At 42.7% G+C, this 19,232-nt stretch overlaps 1 protein-coding gene across 1 annotated transcript in view; it reads right to left on the bottom strand.

Annotated features, from left to right (window-relative positions):
- Positions 1–3,687, bottom strand: part of LOC126187041 (putative serine protease K12H4.7) — a 117,530-nt gene extending 113,843 nt beyond the window's left edge. Inside the window, exon 1 of the mRNA XM_049928262.1 lies at positions 3,470–3,687. The gene's annotated coding sequence lies outside the window, so the exon portion shown is untranslated. The remainder of the gene's footprint in view (positions 1–3,469) is intronic.
- Between the last annotated feature and the right edge of the window lie 15,545 nt (positions 3,688–19,232).

Genomic DNA, 19,232 nt, shown 5'->3' with positions numbered 1-19,232 from the left:
AGTTACTAACGTTTTTAAACCTGGTGAGAAAATCTGTACCAAATGTAGACAAGAAGTGGCCCAAAAAGAATCATCCCGTCGGGATAAGTGAGAATCACCATCCACTGAAGACATGGATGTTTGTGATGCTTGCTTCACTGCTAATACTTCATTATCATCACTTGGTGAGTCATCATTAAAGGTTCAACAGATCAGAAAAAGGGGATTCAATGGGATACATAAAGTGTAAAGTTCTGAAAGCCCAAAGTAGCATTACTAAGATAATTGTCACAGCTGCTGCTGTGAGCCAAGTAGATTTTGCTCAAATACTTGTAAATAGCCTATTTTACAAGAGTGCCAAAAATTTAAAGATATGGGTATCATAATTGAAGTAAAGCAAAATGGCCTCACTTTTTTTTTTTTTTTTTTTTTTTTTTTTTTTTTTTGAGATGATGAGTTTTCTTGTTTATGTCCAGGTGAAAAGGATTGTGTTGCTGTAAAAATAAATGGGAAAAAGATTTACAAACAGAAACATCTGCTCCTCTGAAACCTGAAAGAAATGTACATTGCTCATTGTGAAGAATATGGAAATCAATTAAGCTTCTCAAAATTTTTAGAGTTCAGGCTGAAATGGTGTACTACAGTTGATGCTTCTATGTACATATGTGATTCATCAAAATGGCAAATTAATGTTGGCTTCAGAAACATCCATCCAAGATGACTACAGAGTTTTGAGAAAAAAAACACTGTGTGCAGTTTGGAATCAAAAGATTTTATGTTGCAATGTTGTGAGGAATGTAGATGTTTTAAAGAATATGACCCTGAAGAAACTATGCAATATCACCAACAGGTCTGTACGCGCGCCCGCCCGCCCGCCCGCCCACACACACACACACACACACACACACACACACACACACACACACAGGAGACATGTCAGAACTGTTGAAGATTTCTTGGAGACACTGCTTTTGAAAATTACCAGTTTAAGAAGCCATCACTGTGTCAAAACACTAAAGTTTATACCTTAAGCAGCTACAGAGAAATCTTGCAGAAAATGAATAAATTAATTATTGATGTATCTTGCTGACAATTATTCATTTCTTGTTGAAGATGCTGTGCAATGATTTTACTGGGATAAGGCCACATTACATCCATTTGTTATCTATTCTGGTGGCAAAGAATGTCAAAATATTAGCATTTGTATGATCAGTAAGTGGCTCCATCATGATACAATTGTTGTCTATGCCTTTGAAATAAAGTTAATACCATATTAAACATGAACAAGAAGATGTCATTAACAGCTTCATGCACCCACATAGTTTTGCTCATTCCTTCCACTGGCCAGCTGCTAAAGACACCTGCTGGATCACTGAGCAACATATTTTCATGACTTTAGAAGCACAATCATCATCATCATCATCATCATCATCATCATCATCATCATCATCATCATCATGGAGACAATACAGCTTTTCTCAAACTGTCCTCGACAAACTTGTAGAACTATTTAACCCAAAATGGAACTGACTCTCGTGTTTTTGTTTTCCAAATTTGCTGTGTTGTCTATTATACTTGTTTCATGACACATGTTAAATTAATGTTTGAAACTGATTTATATACTCAAAGAAAAGTAACTGTGGGACATTATGAGCAAAATCTTTCACTTTTCAATCTTCTCGATGAGCTAAAATATTAACTTTTGAAATGTATTCTTACCCATCACTAAACTAGATCAGAAATTAAACCACGTAGCTTTGAAAGCTTAAAGCATGCTCTCTCTAGGTGTGGCAAGAAAAAGAGGATTGAACAAGACACAGTTGAGATATTGCCCCCCCCCCCCCCCCTCCCCAAACATATTCTAAAATTTGAATGTACAAAATTTTGGCAACTTTGCAGATGTATATCTTTTCTTGTAGGCATCCAATGCTAGTTAAATTTGATCCATATATAAAAATCATAGGTAGGTTTGACTGGTTCATATGAATAGTAGTAGTGTTCAGCCAAACCTTGGCTCTCAGAAGAGCAAGACAAATTTTTGAGCCACTTTAGAGGCTTGTGTATATCCTGAAATGCTGTATGCAAGCGAAACCTTGGTACTTAATAGAAAAGGCAATCTGAAGAACATTCTTGAAGGAGGAAAGAAAGATTATGAGGAAAATGCTGGGACCAGATAAAACAGAAGAGGGGTACAGACTCAAATTGTGCAGAGCAACAGAAGAACTGCCCAACCTTGCTGCAAATATCAGGAAACGAAGATTGAAATTCTATGGACACATTGATACACTCCCATCTTCAAGGCTAATGCACAAGATTTTGACATACATTGCAAAACTGAAGAACATTCCATGGACAGAAGAAGTCAAATATGACTTGGAATAGTCACAGATAGGAACATCGGACATACTAGACAGGAAACTTGACAGTCAGAAGATAAATAGATGGGTAGTGAAGCCAGTGAATAAGTCCCTAAAAGATCAGGTACCAAGTGGTCAGAAGAAAGCACATAGCGAAAGAATCAATGTAATGCATGATCCAACAGGGTCCATACACACATAACAATAATAATAAAAATGATAATAATGATATATTTAGGTGTGGCTAAATGCCAAATTTTTGACATGATGTGATTCAACATAAAAGTTGTCTTTGTGTATTAAAATGAATGACAAAATGCGTGCCAGAACTTTTAAAAAAAGTCTAGCAAACTTGGTACATTAGTATTTTTGTATGTGATGCGAAGATGAGTAGCCTCTCTTTAAAAGCCGCTAAAAGTTCAATCACTGCAGATACTGAACTGAAATTTGGCACATAAGAATCAAAGACCTTATGGAACCTTCACACCAAATTTCATTAGATTTGGAGATGGTCGAGAGGGCCCCCTGGTCCCCTTGATGTAGAATGACCATACTGTAGTTTTTGGTTGTTAGGCAATTTTCCAATGCAGTTATGGAACCATGTTTTCATTTTAACAATTCAAAGTGGCTGAGGACCTAGAAGCAAAAGACTCCAAGTAAATTTGATGAACAAGAAAATCAGTAACGAAGGAGAGAGGTTTACACATTTTTTGTTTATAGAATATTTCAATAATACAGGTAGCGCTACAGAGTTTTCACTCTCTACATTAAACGATCTGACTCAAAACTTAAAAAAAAAAGTACACCGGCAGTTGCTGACAGCAACACTTAGAAACCAAAGTTATTGACGCTGGACGGAGTTGTGATTACATGTAATCATAATTTCGTCGAAATAGATTAAATGCACCGTTGCGTCTCTGTGTTTTAAGCGATATTAATGACAGATAAGTATTCGAACTCAATTGAGCTATAAAGATGAAGTAATGAGGTGTCATTTCATCCTTTCCTATTTACAGTAATCTAAGTCAAAATTACTACTAGCTGCAAATAATTTGGAACCAGTCACTCACTACAAAAGTTCTTATTACTTAAAAGTAGGCTAATTGTTATCACGCGACGGTTTTTCTGCTTACCACTTAAGTAATGTTTTTGCCAGCACTGCATCAGCGGACACAAAATAATTCACTTTTCCTACAGCTTACTTTCATCAGATTGTAACTTCGACTATATATAACACGACGAAATATTTTCTGTTATTTGCTGTTTACACTTCCATCACCCTCAAATGTCACATGTCATACACAAACAGCGATGCAAAGGTCTTCGACGACTTGTCAAGTGTAAATATATACTTTGATAGTTTGATACCATATCGTTTCCACCACGGCAGCGAACAAAGTTCGTTGCGCAAACTGTTTTTGTGTGGTTATCACTCTTCCGTGATGTTACAGATTCCACAGTCCACATTTACAATCGACGTTGTAATGCAGAACATTTATATTTAGATTTGGAATATTTATGTATAATATCTACATGTTGATCATGTCGGAGATGGGTACCTATAGGCCTGGATCTAGGGCGGCAATTTCATCATGGGACTCCAAATTCGTATTCTTGAAAAAAGCGTCTAGCATCCAGTGCATGTTGGTAAATCGTTGGTTCATATGATTTTGAAACGCATCACTTTGTCTTTGGACATTTTTTTAAATACATTCTAAGTTGATATTTTAACGAACCATAAGCTGATTTATGAATGCGTGCATAGTGTACGTGATGTCTCTGCCAGGGAAATCACGTCGCATCTAGAAATGAAGAACTTCCCCACAGACAAAATGGAATGAGGCTATACAAGCTGAGTCGAATTAAACCGATCGAGCGCATGCCAATCGCTGTTCGTTTATGTGATTGATTACGTGTGTTAACGATATATGTTGTTATAATTAATAGGGAAATCCATAGATTCATACTAACAGAGTGGAAATTAACGACTAACAGAAATAACAGCTAGGAAAGAATACATATTATCTTCTCGGTGTATCTAAGAAAATGAAATTCTGAAAGAAAATTTTTACCAGATCGCTACACTACTAAGGTCCAGTTGTACAGTCCTTGGCTGTCAGCCACTTAATTCCATTCTCGGAATAGCGCAGGAAACGTGTTGTAGGAACACGTAATAATGCCTAACCAGAGAATAAATGTGAGATAACTAAACCAGTGATTCTAGCAGGGTTAGTGAAGTTAAGCAGAGAATAAGTTTTGACAGTGGCATGAGTAGTTAGAGAATTACTAATGACAAGCTTGGTTGTTAGAACGAGGAAGGACAAGAGACAGGGACATTACACAAATTATATGGAAGACTATGATGAATACAAATTTACATAAAAATTTCGTACTACTGCTATTTTTCGATCTCATGCTTGGGAAACTGGAGCGTATGAATGAAATGTGAAACTATTTCCTAACATATAACTTTTTGCTTGTAATAGGCCTTGTATGTGTTTAATATTGGTACTTCATTAATTATATTCTGTCATGTTATTTATGTAAATGAGATAGATAAAAATCATCATTTGTGTCAAAACAGTCTCGCTTATTTGGTGGGAGTTACAATTCCTGCAATATTAGAAGGCCTATTTCGTTTTATCTGGCAGACAGTGACAAAGTAGACATCATCAAATCGAGGAACCGCACTACTCTTGGGTACTATTCATATTTCAGTAGTAGACAAAGCCGTTTTGCAACGTTTGATAAACTTTTAATTGTTGCTGGCTTGGCGGCAGTATTTGAAGAGGGAGGCAAGCTGGTGGTGTTGCCTTGCATTGTAGTGTCCACAGGCGATGTTCTGGAGTATGTGATAGTGTAAGCCACGTCTGTAATGGTGAATATACCATCTGCTGAAAAGCGAGAGATGAGTCCCAACATGTCAAATTCTGGTGGGACAGGAATGGTGTGCATGAAACTGCATGTGATGGTGCTTGCACCCCACCACCTGTCTGTACAGGTAGCGGTAACCACGGGGTCCGTATGGTGTAATATGTCAGATATGTTGTCAAGCGGAAATTCTTGGAGATTCATATGTACTTGGAAATTGATTAATGGATATAAAAGAGGTGGTAGGGCGAGGAGTACCTGTTGTGGCAGGTCGGCTAAAGTCCACAATTGTGTAAGCCAGTCCACTGACATTTGTTTTTTGTTTTCCAGTTGTTTGTTTTCCTGGTCTGGCGTTAAGGTGGCCAGACAAATAAATCTGGCAATACATCTGTTGACGAAAGTTTTTGGTACTGTCTCTGCTGATAGATCAGAAATGGCCATGGTCTCCATTCCTCGTTCTGTCTATCACAGACAGAATGTAATGGTAACCATGTGATTCAGACAGTGGCCTATGATGTCAGTGTGGGTGTGCTGGAATCGTCACTTTGGAGTAGGGAATTTAACAAAGGGGGGGGGGGCTGTGTGTGGCGGCCAGTTTTTACCTGCTGGCACAGAATACAAGACCTGGCACAATCCTTTTTAACTTTATGCCAGATAAACAGTCCCGTGATGAGGTGTGCAAGGTTGTGTAGAAGGTCCAAAATTGAGATGCGATACAGCTCTGGGACGACTGGTTGGACCTGTCTATTCGAAACATCACACCAAATTTGTTTGGTAGCGCCTGGTAGCGTGTGTTGCAATTGAAGTCCGCTGTCTGGTTTGTTAAACAAGCTGTGGAGATCAGCATCTGTGGCTTTTGCATCTGCGATCCTATCAAAGTCCATCTGAGCAGAGATAGCCTTGATATGGGGAATGCCACAATAGGATAGGCACCTTTGGTGTATCGCACGTTGGTAGTGAACTATTCTGTGCAATACAGGTGGTAAAATCTCCTGGGTGCACTATCCGCCGACAGGTTGCGGAATATGTCTGTCAATGGAGGATCGTCTGTATATATGGCAAGGGGTCTCCCCTCAACATCATCTTGAAAGTGACGAACTACTTCATATACGGCAAGTTGTTTGCATCAAATGTGGACAATTTTTTCTGTTTGTTGGTAAGTTTGCATGAGAAAAACCTGAGTGGTTCAGTGATTTCACCGATCTCATGCTGTGAAGCAGCCCTGATCGCGTTATCTTTAGCATTGGCTATGATAATTAGATGTGCATTGGGCGATAGTTGGGCGAGGATCGTGGCTTGTGACATTCAGTGTCCAATCGAGGCATCATTTACCAAATGTATTCTTGCTGTGCAGTGCTTGTGTGAGTGGTAGTAAAGTCTCAATGGCATGTGACAATTGGTTCCTCTAGAAATTTATGACCTCCAAAAACCTACACAGCTCTTGGTAGTTTGGTAGTTGTTGGGAAGTGGGAGGAGACATATCTTTTCAATTTACACAGGAGTAGGAGGCACCCCAGATGCATCGATGTGGTGCCTGACAAAGGGCACATGGGGTTGCTGAAGATGGCACTTGTCATTGTTTATCATGACGCTGTGGGAGACCAGCTTATCAAGGATGATATGCAGGTGGTCGTCGTGGTCTTGCTGGTTTTTTACATCATCTAAATAGGCGTACGAAAAAGGCAAATGCTGTCAATAAATCTTTGCCACTTCTGTTCCGCGTTTTTTAATCCATACGAAATGTAAAGCAACTCAGAGAGACTGAATGGCCTGATTATAAAAGTTTTTGGTATGTCTTTGGCCATCTTCGGAATTTGCAGGTATGCTGTTTTGCATTGATGACACCGAAAATTTTTGCCCCAGCCAAGACATGGGAAAAATTGTGCAAGTTCGGAGTGGGTAACTGTCAATGACTGTACAGACTTTGAGGTAGCGGTAGCTACCACATAGGCGCCAAATACTGTTTTTTTTCTTTTAGGAAATAGTTTAATTGGGTAGGTCCAAGCACTGTCTGATGGCCTGACCATGCCAGTTCGCAAAAGTTCCCCGACTGCAGCTTTAGCCACTTTATGTCTGTAAGGAACGAGACGACACATTCAGCGTCACACAGAGGGACCTGGTGTGGTTGTAATGTGGTGAATTGTACCATCCCGCAAGGCACAGATTGTGTGTGCTCTAGAGGGAAAGCATGGAGTGAGTCCATCGCTGTTAACATCATACAGCATTGTCTTGGTAGCACAATTTAATGGGGAGTGTGATGCTTCACTACCCTGAGAAGTGTCTATAGTAGTGGTGCCACGGTAGTGATCGGTGTCAAGAAGATGAAGGTCATCGAGATGCTGTTGAACTGCCTCTGGTAACACAGTGGGGTCCACAATTTGTCTCCGTAATTGTTTGTTGTGGAGGCTCATGACCTCGTTGTCGTATGTAATGATGAGTACTTGACTGCCTTTACGCATTGCTGGTTGAAGAGTCATTCGCTTTCTAGTTTCAGGTCGATTGGTGTCTTGAGCAGTGGTAGCGTAATCGAGGGCATGACGTGTATCACTGACTACACTACAGATCGGCTGCTGGCCATCCCATCTTAATAGGAGAGTGAAATTTAAATCCAGCAATAGTTGGTAGTGCCAGAAGAAATCGGCTCTCAGAACTGGTTCAACTGTCTCTGCCACTAGGAATGTCCAAAGTATTAGTATATCTGTTCCGAGGTTAGGCACGTGTATGCAGTTCCAGAAACTGTGCTTGCAGTGTCATTGGCCATGCGCAGTTGCAGTGGCAATGGCGACAGTGTACCAGTTGCGAGAACAGGTAGTACTGTCGGCAACCAGCTGCCCATTAAAATGCTGCATTGGTGCTGTTCTGTCGTGGAGTGGAGAAGCATCACGTTATGAAGAGCAGCCTGGTGCATCTCCATCAGTTTGGTGTTCTAATTTGGGTAGGTGCAGGGTTGTCTGCAGCGCTGTGCATCCTGCCCAAATCTGGTGTGAAATGAGCAGTATCTTTGCTGTGTGTTGGGAGTGGAAGTAGGTGATACACTTGGTCAGAGCGCGTTTTGTTTATACATAGAGTAGGGGCAGTGGCCAACTGAGGAGGCAACAACCTTGGCTGTTACAGTAGGCGACGGGTATACACTGGAGCTGTGAAAGGCGCTCAGGGTGGTATAGAGGGGGGAGGGAGCACAGTCCGGTTTGAGTCAGTGGGACTGTCACGGGCAGTTCATGGCTGTACAGAATGTTGCTGCAGCTCGGCCGGGATCGTGGTAAATCTGATTCGGTGTAGGCATACTAGGTGTCGACTGCAGTGTAGCGTTGTTGCTCATTGGTTAGAATGTAGTGTTGTGATAGTGTCTGCATTCTGTCAGTGAGACGAAGCTTAAATTCCAGAGGTGCCTGGCTGCGGAGGGTAGCTGTGCAGTCTAAGGCACCTTGCCACAGTTCGCCGTCCTGCCCCTGTCGGAGGTTCGAATCCTCCCTCAAACATGGGTGTGCATATGTTGTTCTTGGCACATGTTAGTTTACGTTAGATTAAGTAGTGTGTAAGCCTATGGACCGATGACCTCAGAAGTTTGGCCACATAGGAACTTACCACAAATTTCAATTTCCAGAGGTGCCTCCTCATACACTAGAATCGCTGTTTGGATGTTCTCTGGCAGTTTTAGGAGCCAAAGTGCCCATCACGCACGATCAGGCACTAACATTGGATCAATTAGAGCTCGCAGGCGGCGCAAGAGCGAAGACGCCGTGCTGTTGCATAAAGTAGTCTCGTTGATGACGAGATGTAGCTGCTCTTCAGGCGTGCCTCTTAGTCTTTGTAATAATAATAATAATGGCGTGTGACAAGGGCCTCCCGTCGGGTAGACCGCTCGCCTAGTGCAAGTCTTTCGATTTGACGCCATTTCGGCGACTTGCGCGTCGATGGGGATGAAATGATGATGATTAGGACAACACAGCACCCAGTCCTTGGGCGGAGAAAAACTCCGACCCAGCCGGGAATCGAACCCGGGCCCTTAGGATTGACAGTCTGGCGCGCTGACCACTCAGCTACCAGGGGCGGGCTTAGTCGTTGTAGCAGTAGTGTCTTGAGTGTTTCGTATCTGTGTAGAACCTGAACGCCCAAAATCAAGTCGCTGATAAAGGTAGCACTGTCCCTGAGGTGGTTAAGAAGAGTGGCGAACTTCTCGTCGTCTATAATGATGCCACTGGCTGACATCAGACATTCGCTGAAGGCAACCACATCGCGGGAGAATCCTCTCGGAACAACGGTAGTTTCGGACGGTGGTGGGCGGTATGGTGGCCGTCAGTGGTTTTGGTTGTAAAGCATCATCGCGAGGAAGGTGCGGCACTGCACGGGAAACGCGGGAGGGGCGCAGCGTCGGTGCGCGAGACAGTAGGAAATGCCATTCGACATAGGGAGGTCCATGACGAGGCGATTCATGTCGTGGCATGGGTGGCGTCGGCTTCACGAGGGAATGTGTATAGAACTCGGGTGGCTGTTCGAAGAACGGCCGGGCGTGTGAGTGAAGCTCCGGGGCCGACGCCGTAGGCACGACTTTCGCAATATCAGATGTCTGAGACGGCAGAAAATGTACGTGAGAGTTCGCCTGAGGTCATGGCACCGTAAAGAAGGAAGGCCTGCTCCATTTATTATCCAGCGGCACAGACGGTGTCTCATGGAGTTCGTGCGGACGTGCAGTCGTCCGCGACGCGGCTGACGCGGGTGTGACATCACTTGAACCGGGAGACAGCGGTATCTGACTTTGCCGAGACGAAGTCGTGAAAAACGCGTTCTCGTAGTCCATAGTTAGTTTGGTGCTGGGTGTGGGTGATGCACATGCAAAACACAGTGCTGGATCAGAAGCGAGTCGGTTGTGATGCGCGGCATGGCTGGCATAGCTGGCACGGCTGGGATATGAGTGACGTCATAGTCTATATCGCGGAAATCGTGCTTAGTCGCAACGGTCGAAACCACATTTGGAAAATCGGAATACACAGGTACTGAAAGATGGTGTAAACTTTGATCCTGCAGTCCACTGGTAGATGGGTGACGAAACAGAGGGATGGAGTCCTATTGTGTGGGCCATTGTTGTTCAACCAGAACTGCACTTTGGGAGGTGTTCGTATGATTCAGGTCGTTAAAGTGAGTGTCATAACGCTCATAATCACTAGCACTGGAACACGAGATGTCTTGACCTTTGCAAAGGTCGAAGGCACTTAGATTAATGTTTGTTACTGAGGCAAGTGGCCAATGTTTATTGTGATACCCTGCAGCTCATTTGTCTGAAGTACCAGGAATAGATTCAGTCGGTGCAAATCTGGATTGTTTATCGTGAACTCACTCGTTAAATTCGACACTCGTCGTGGCACAGTTCGCTGCTAGACATCGTCGAAGATGCGAGGCTGGTCCGAAGACGTGGCGAACAATGAAGGCATTATCGCTATGTCGTTCGCCACTGTAGTATGTAGTATCCTCCAAGCCTTGGCAAGTATTTTTGATGTTGCACACGGAATGTTCGTGGAATTCACGAGCCCTTGTTGAGAGATGTTACGCCACCGCAAGCATTTACATGTTCATAATTCATTAATTATTCCCATTTGGCGATATATCTATGGTACTGAAGGCGCTGTTTTTTTCCTCATTTAAAAACTCTCATTCTTCGAACACTCTTCGATAGTTGAACACTCTTCTCTGTCTTGTTAACCATTTTACACCACAGAGAAATTATCACAGATTTTTGAAACTGTTTTCTTATTTTCTAGATTTACTACCGATTCGTACAGATAATGTTTCCCTCTAATAATAGTTTTTAATGGTTCTACCCAACTATGGAGCACATCTGGACTGAATACACAACTTCTTTTACTCTTTCCATTTCTGTATCTCTTCATCTATCCAATGTCTTTCTTACGCCATTCTTCTGCCCATCCTGTAGTGTATCGATGCTGCTTCTTGAGAAATTTATAATTGTTAATTAATATTCAGAATTTTGTTACTCTTGAAAGATCTCCTCATATACATCAGTTGCCTATAGATCTTAATGTATTTCTATAAGCGAATTGCTTCATTTCTTCCTCGAACGATTTCAGAATTTTCCTTGTGTTCAGAATTTTCCTTGTGAGGGTTTACATAAAACTGTGATAGCTGCCGCCTGCTTGTGTCCATCCACATTACATTTTCACATTTGGGTCGCATTCTCTTTCTCAGAACTTCTGCCTTGTGTTTTGATTATTTTTATTTGAGATCAGTCACAAGTTACGATTCTTACAATAAGTCTTTATCTATATGCATATTCTGTAAACCACAACGAAGAGCTTGTCAGAGGATAATTTTCAATGTATTAGCTGTTAGGTTTTTTGCTCATTCAGGTACAGAGCACAAATAGAAAGACTGCTTCAATGCCTCTGCATGTGTGTCTGTGTGTGTGTGTGTGTGTGTGTGTGTGTGTGTGTGTGTGTGTGTCAAATAGTCTAATCTTGTCTTCTGTGTTCCTACAGTAGCAATACATAGGGGGAAGTAATATATTTCTAGGTTTGTCCCTTAATATTGGTTCTTGAAACTTTGTAAGTAGACTTTCACAAGGTAGTTGATATCTATCTCTAAGCACTTGCTAGGTACGTTTTATGAACATGTCTGTGACGTAGTCTGTCGATCAAACAAACTCATAATTGTTCTTGCTGCACATAATCTATTCGTCCTATCTGCTATAAGTCTGTGCCATCTCTGGGGCAGAGTGCCCTATCTTTGACTCTTATTTCTTTGAACTGCTTTTGTTCTATGTCTTCTCTTGGCGCACAACGTGTGTTCTGCCATGTTTGTTCTTTCTGTCTCTGTGTTCAATAAATGTATATACAGTTCTTAGTGTGTGTTTTACTGACCAACCATATGTCATAACCACAAGTCACATAAAATTCAGTAATATTCTAGGATGGGTCAAAAGGCTTTTGTAAGCTACCTTCTTTGTTGACTGATCACATTTTCCAAGTATGCTGCCAGTTAACCAAAGTCTGTGCCCTATTTTACTTATAGTTGAGCCTATGTGCATCATTCCACTTCATATTCCCATAAACTGCTACATCTATTTGTTTATATGTTCTGAATGATTCCAGCTGCAGCTGATTAATATTGTACTTATGGGATACTACGATTATTCAAAAATGGTTAAAATGACTCTAGGCACTATTGAACTTAACATCTGAGGTCATCAGTCCCCTAGACTTAGAACTACTTAAACCTAATTAACCTAAGGACATCACACACATCCATGCCCGAGGCAGTATTCTAGCCTGTGACCCTAGCAGCAGCGCCGCGGCCTTTTCTTCGTTTCGTGAAGAGCACAGTTTTATATTTTGGAATATTCGAAGAGAGATGCCAATTTTCGAGCATGTTTGAAATTCTAATGAGATCTGACTGAATGTTTGAGCAGCTCCTGTTATTAGATGTACTTCATTATAGATATCTGCATCTGTAAAACATCTGTTACATCATCAATTTACATCAACAGCAGGAGTCCCAAAAAATTTCCCTTGTGCTATCCTGAACTCTATTTTAATCTTAGATATTTCTACTAACCTCTCCGCAGATGTGATATACTGCAGGAATGAATTGTGACAAACTTTTCAGCTGCTAAATTAAACAGTTTTATTCACTATTGTTTCAGTCTTCATGAACATCTTCAGGTACCTGAATGTACACAAAAAAAAAGAAACAGTAAATAGCTGACAATTAGTATATTAAAACTGTAAAAGCACACAGAAAATTATGTGGTAAAATACCAAGTATTGGGGCACTTATAAGCATACACTTGTTTCTATAGCTATCTTAGTTTTAGTGTACTTAAATCTAGTGTTATAGTGTGTGTGTGTGTGTGTGTGTGTGTGTGTGTGTGTGTGTGTGTGTGTGTGTGTGACACAGAGAGAGAAAGAGAGAGAGAGAGAGAGAGAGAGAGAGAGACAGAGAGAGAGGAAGATTCTGTTCTGTGGTGTGTTTTTCCTCTTTCTGCTGTGTATATGCCAGTGTGCTTGTAATTGTTCTGTTTTTGGTCTAGCTGAAGGGGTACTAATATTTCTCTTGGTAGAGGTTCCTTTGTGGTGGTGAGGTCTGGATTATCTTTAGTGGTGTTATGTGTGGGCTAATGTATCTGCTGGGTGTGTGTATTTGAATGTGAGCCGCCTGGTTACTCTTGGTCATGTCGACAGAATTTCTTCCACATCTTGTTGGTTAGTAAGAATGTGTTTGTCTCTAACTGGCTCTTAGTTTAGTTTGTAGGGCTTTCAGAGTTTCCACTTCTGTAACTTCATGTACGTCATTACTGGGTGCTTTGTACAAGCCATCATTTGGTCGAACGTAGTAGTTCTGCTACTAATTTCTTGAATGCCTTCTAAGGGGGCAGTGTCATATTGTATTACTGATCTTATGTACGTCTTCTATGTATGTATGACTGTTTGGTTGTGTCATAGCAGTTGAGTAGTATATGAACCTGCCATATTAAGTTTTCTCTTGTCGGGTAGGTATGTTAAGCCCACTTTCTTGTTCAGGTTTTTGCCCAGTAACATGCCAAGGTGTGTGACAGTGTTGTTAAGTCTTAGTGGTGTGTTCCAGAGTGTCAACTGGATGTCGTCATTGGGCTGATATCGTTTTTTCGTCGGGTGTCTGTGTCTCAACAGGATGTTTTTGGATGTGTTTTGTCGGATTCTCTACCTAGCTATCCAGTCTTCAAATCGTTGCAGGCAGATCACAGTCTTCCACTGTGTAGTAATTGTTTTAAGTTCTGTGCACCAGTATGCTGTGTCGTCAGCGCAATGTTATACTGTCTCTGAGGGAGTTGTTACAGTGGGTATAACGGCAATATACAACACATACATTGTTGCGCCAAAGAATCTAGTATAGGCATACGTATTCAAATACAGACGTATGTAAACAGGCAGAATATGGCGCTGCGGTCGGTAACGTCTATATAAGACAACAGTGACTGCCACAGTTGTTAGATAGGTCACTGCTGCTGCTGCTACAACAGCAGTTTATCAAGATTGAAATGAGTTTGAACGGGGTGTTATAGTTCGTGCACGAGCGTTATGACACAGCATCTCTGAAGAAGTGATGAAGTGGGAATTTTCCCATATGCCCATTTCACGAGTGTACTATAAATATCAGGAATCCGGTAAAACATCAAATCTCTGACATTGCAGCGGCAGAAAAAAGATCAAATAAGAACAGGACCAACGACGGCGGAAGAGAAACGTTCAATGTGACAGAAGTGCAAGCCTTCTACAGATAGTTGCAGATTCCAATGCTGGGCCATCAACAAGTGTCAGTGTGCGAACCATTCAACGAACATCATCGATGTGGACTTTCGGAGCCAAAGGCCCAGCCATGTACTCTCAATGATTTGCAAGACACAAAACTTTAGGCTTCATCTGGACTCGTCAACATCGACATCGGTTGACTGGAAACATGTTGCCTGGTAGGACGAGTCTCGTTTCAGTTGTATTGACCAGGTATGGAGACAACCTATAAAATGACTTTTATCTTAAAAATATGTATATTTATATATGTGTTTGGAGAGAGAGAGAGATTGATTTTTGATTGAGACTTTTACTTTAAGTCGCAACTGGTACTTGAATTTTGGTTGCTGTGTCCTTGAATGATCAGCTTCTGCACCAGTTGGTGACGCATTATAATCTGTAGAAAGTTATTGTTCTTTAAGGTTTAAAATGCGACTCTTTTAGTTACTTGGCGTATTGCAGATAGCTTTGAGCCCAAGTTTTCGTAGCTTTTCATACCTAAGGGACCACTTTTGTAAGTAACGACACTGTCACATACCTTGGCGTGTTTCTGGACAAACAGCTGAACAAGGAAGTGGGCATAACATACCTACCCAAGAAGAGAAAACTTAAGATCAAACATCAATTTGCTTTTCGTGCGAAAAGGAGATTGCTTGCCTTTTTATTAATGCAAACATTTTACTACTAAATGCATGACAAGCCACAACTGTGCTGGTCCAGAAGTAATGCTGACACCTGCCACTCATCAGCAGTACTCTACCTACCAACCAAGCCATCTAAGTAATATGCTGTGAGGACCAGGTGTGAGTCGTGCTTCGGTAGCTCAGATGGTAGAGCACTTGCCCGCGAAAGGCAAAGGTCCCAAGTTCGAGTCTCGGTCGGTGCACACAGTTTTAATCTGCCAGGAAGTTTCATAAGTAATATGCCTGACAGACAAATTTGAAACTTCAACCTTCCACTGTCTTCTCTCCATTGCTTCAAAAATGGCTCTGAGCACTATGGGACTCAACTGCTGTGGTCATAAGTCCCCTAGAACTTAGAACTACTTAAACCTAACTAACCTAAGGACAGCACACAACACCCAGCCATCACGAGGCAGAGAAAATCCCTGACCCCGCCGGGAATCGAACCCGGGAACCCGGGCGTGGGAAGCGAGAACGCTACCGCACGACCACGAGATGCGGGCTCCATTGCTTCCAAATTCCATATTACCATGACACTACAAAATTAGTACCTCCATAAAAATTGATATAACACATAGTTTAAATACAGTATTCGTCAGATGTGAAAACTGCGATCTGGATGGTAGAGCAGATTTCAAATCTTGGACAAATACAGGGCTATTACAAATGATTGAAGCGATTTCATAAATTCACTGTAGCTCCATTCATTGACATATGGTCACAACACACTACAGATTCGTAGAAAAACTCATAAAGTTTTGTTCGGCTGAAGCCGCACTTCAGGTTTCTGCCGCCAGAGCGCTCGAGAGCGCAGTGAGACAAAATGGCGACAGGAGCCGAGAAAGCGTATGTCGTGCTTGAAATGCACTCACATCAGTCAGTCATAACAGTGCAACGACACTTCAGGACGAAGTTCAACAAAGATCCACCAACTGCTAACTCCATTCGGCGATGGTATGCGCAGTTTAGATCTTTTGGATGCCTCTGTAAGGGGAAATCAACGGGTCGGCCTGCAGTGAGCGAAGAAACGGTTGAACGCGTGCGGGCAAGTTTCACGCGTAGCCCGCGGAAGTCGACTAATAAAGAAAGCAGGGAGCTAAACGTACCACAGCCGACGGTTTGGAAAATCTTACGGAAAAGGCTAAAGCAGAAGCCTTACCGTTTACAATTGCTACAAGCCCTGACACCCGATGACAAAATCAAACGCTTTGAATTTTCGGCGCGATTGCAACAGCTCATGGAAGAGGATGCGTTCAGTGCGAAACTTGTTTTCAGTGATGAAGCAACATTTTTTCTTAATGGTGAAGTGAACAGACACAATGTGCGAATCTGGGCGGTAGAGAATCCTCACGCATTCGTGCAGCAAATTCGCAATTCACCAAAAGTTAACGTGTTTTGTGCAATCTCACAGTTTAAAGTTTACAGCCCCTTTTTCTTCTGCGAAAAAAAAACGTTACAGGACACGTGTATCTGGACATGCTGGAAAATTGGCTCATGCCACAACTGGAGACCGACAGCGCCGACTTCATCTTTCAACAGGATGGTGGTCCACCGCACTTCCATCATGATGTTCGGCATTTCTTAAACAGAAGATTGGAAAACCGATGGATCGGTCGTGGTGGAGATCATGATCAGCAATTCATGTCATGGCCTCCACGCTCTCCCGACTTAACCCCATGTGATTTCTTTCTCTGGGGTTATGTGAAAGATTCAGTGTTTAAACCCCCTCTACCAAGAAACGTGCCAGAACTGCGAGCTCACATCAACGATGCTTTCGAACTCATTGATGGGGACATGCTGCGCCGAGTGTGGGAGGAACTTGATTATCGGCTTGATGTCTGCCTAACCACGAAAGGGGCACATATCGAACATTTGTGAAAGCCTAAAAAACCTTTTTGAGTTTTTGTACGTGTGTGCAAAGCATTGTGAAAATATCTCAAATAATACAGTTTTTGTAGAGCTGTGAAATCGCTTCAATCATTTGTAATAACCCTGTATATTATCCAGCATTAAAGGTGTCCATATTATCAGAAATTTATTCAACACTCTCTCACAAAGAAGGTGCTTATACTATCAGAAATCTGGCCTTGTTTATAATGTAGTGCACTGGGAAAGGGGAGGAATCTATGTTGCTGCATCTGTAGTCCATCTGCTTGGGCAGTTATTGAAATTCCAATCCCAAGCTTTTACTTGTACCGAATCGTTATGAATTAAAGAACCACACTTCGGCTCCTCAATGGTCACTCTCACCATTACTTGCCAGCACCATTCCCTTAGTCAAAATTATAGGAAAGATTCTTGGCGGGAAAACATGGGGAACAAAGCAGACACAATCTCTCATATACACAAAAAACAATTTCTTTAAAAATAAAACATCCTACAAAATTTGGCACACGCAAATTAACAATTTATGGTACATGCAAGCATCCTCAACCCTCTACAGTAAATCGATTTCTTAGGATGGATAGGATGTGTGACTGCTGTGTACGGACGCAGGAGGAGCTGGGCACTGTTCGCGAACAGCTGAATGTGTTGATGGCTGCGGTCAGCCGTCTTCAGGCTGCTGCCTCGGAGTGTAGCAGCAGTGGGGTGTCTGGTGCGTCGCATGGTACACCCCAGGTGTTACATGCTTCACCCACTGTCCCTGCTGTCCAGACATCTTCGCGGGTACTGGGCACGGTTGGGCCACCCTCTCCCCAAGGGGACTGGCGGGTTCAGCGGCGTTCGCAGCGAACGAGGCGGAGGGTCAATGTGGAGGCTGGCCGTGTGGCGTCGCCTGCTCTGCCTGTGAGTGGACATGTGGCCGCTCCTTCAGCATGGTCCGAGCAGGCATGTGGGGGGAGGGATTTATTAGCGATTGGGAGCTCCAACGTTAGAAGATCTGTAGGGAAATAGCGGAAAGGTTGGGGAAGAAGGCCAGTTTTCACTCTGTCTGCTTGCCGGGGGTTCTCATCCGAGATGTGGAGGAGGCCCTGCCGGCGGCGATAGAGAGCACTGAGTGAACCCGACTGCAAATTGTTGCTCATGTCGGCACCAATGGCTCCTGCCGTCTGGGTTCAGAGGTCATCCTCAATTCTTACAGGCGGTTGGCGGAAATGGTGAAGGCGGAAAGCCTCGCTCGTGGTGTGGAATCTGAGATAACTATTTGTAGTATCGTTCCCAGAACCGATCGCGGTCCTCTGGTTTGGAGCCGAGTGGAAGGCTTAAACCAGAGGCTCAGACGATTCTGCGGAAATCTGGTGTGCAAATTTCTCGACCTCCGCTATCGGGTGGAGAAATGTAGGGCCCCCCTGAATAGGTCAGGCGTGCACTACACGCAGGAAGCGGCTACAAGGGTAGCGAAGTACGTGTGGAGTGCACATGTGGGTTTTTTAGGTTACAGAATTCCCTCCCTAGGCCCGACAAGATGCCTCCTGAGATGCAGCAAGGTAGGAGTAGGCAAAATGCAACAGGGAATAACAATATTAATCTGCTAATAGTAAACTGCAGGAGCGTCTATAGAAAGTTCCCAGAACTGGTCTCAAACGGTCACAATGCCCACATAGTACTAGGGACAGAAAGTTGGCTGAAACAAGACGTAAACAGTAATGAAATTCTAAACTCAGATTGGAATGTATACCGCAGAGACAGGCTGGACCGTGAAGGGGGAGGCGTGTTTATAGCGATAAGAAGTGCAATAAAATCGAAGGAAATTGACGGAGATCCGAAATGTGAAATAATTTGGGTGAAGGTCACCGTTAAAGCAGGTTCAGACATGGTAATTGGATGTCTCTATAGGCCCCCTGGCTCAGCAGTTGTTGTGGCTGAGCACCTGAAGGATAATTTGGAAAATATTTCGAGTAGATTTCCCCACCATGTTATAGTTCTGGGTGGAGATTTAATTTGCCGGATATAGACTGGGAGACTCAAACGTTCATAACGGGTGGCAGGGACAAAGAATCCAGTGAAATTTTTTTAAGTGCTTTATCTGAAAACTTCCTTGAGCAGTTAAACAGAGAACCATCTCGTAGCGATAACATATTAGACCTTCTGGTGACAAACAGACCCGAACTATTTGAAACAGT

This window comes from Schistocerca cancellata, chromosome 1 (assembly GCF_023864275.1).
Source record: "Schistocerca cancellata isolate TAMUIC-IGC-003103 chromosome 1, iqSchCanc2.1, whole genome shotgun sequence".
Classification (NCBI taxonomy): Eukaryota; Metazoa; Arthropoda; class Insecta; order Orthoptera; family Acrididae; genus Schistocerca; species Schistocerca cancellata.
This window is presented reverse-complemented; position numbering and strand designations above follow the sequence as displayed.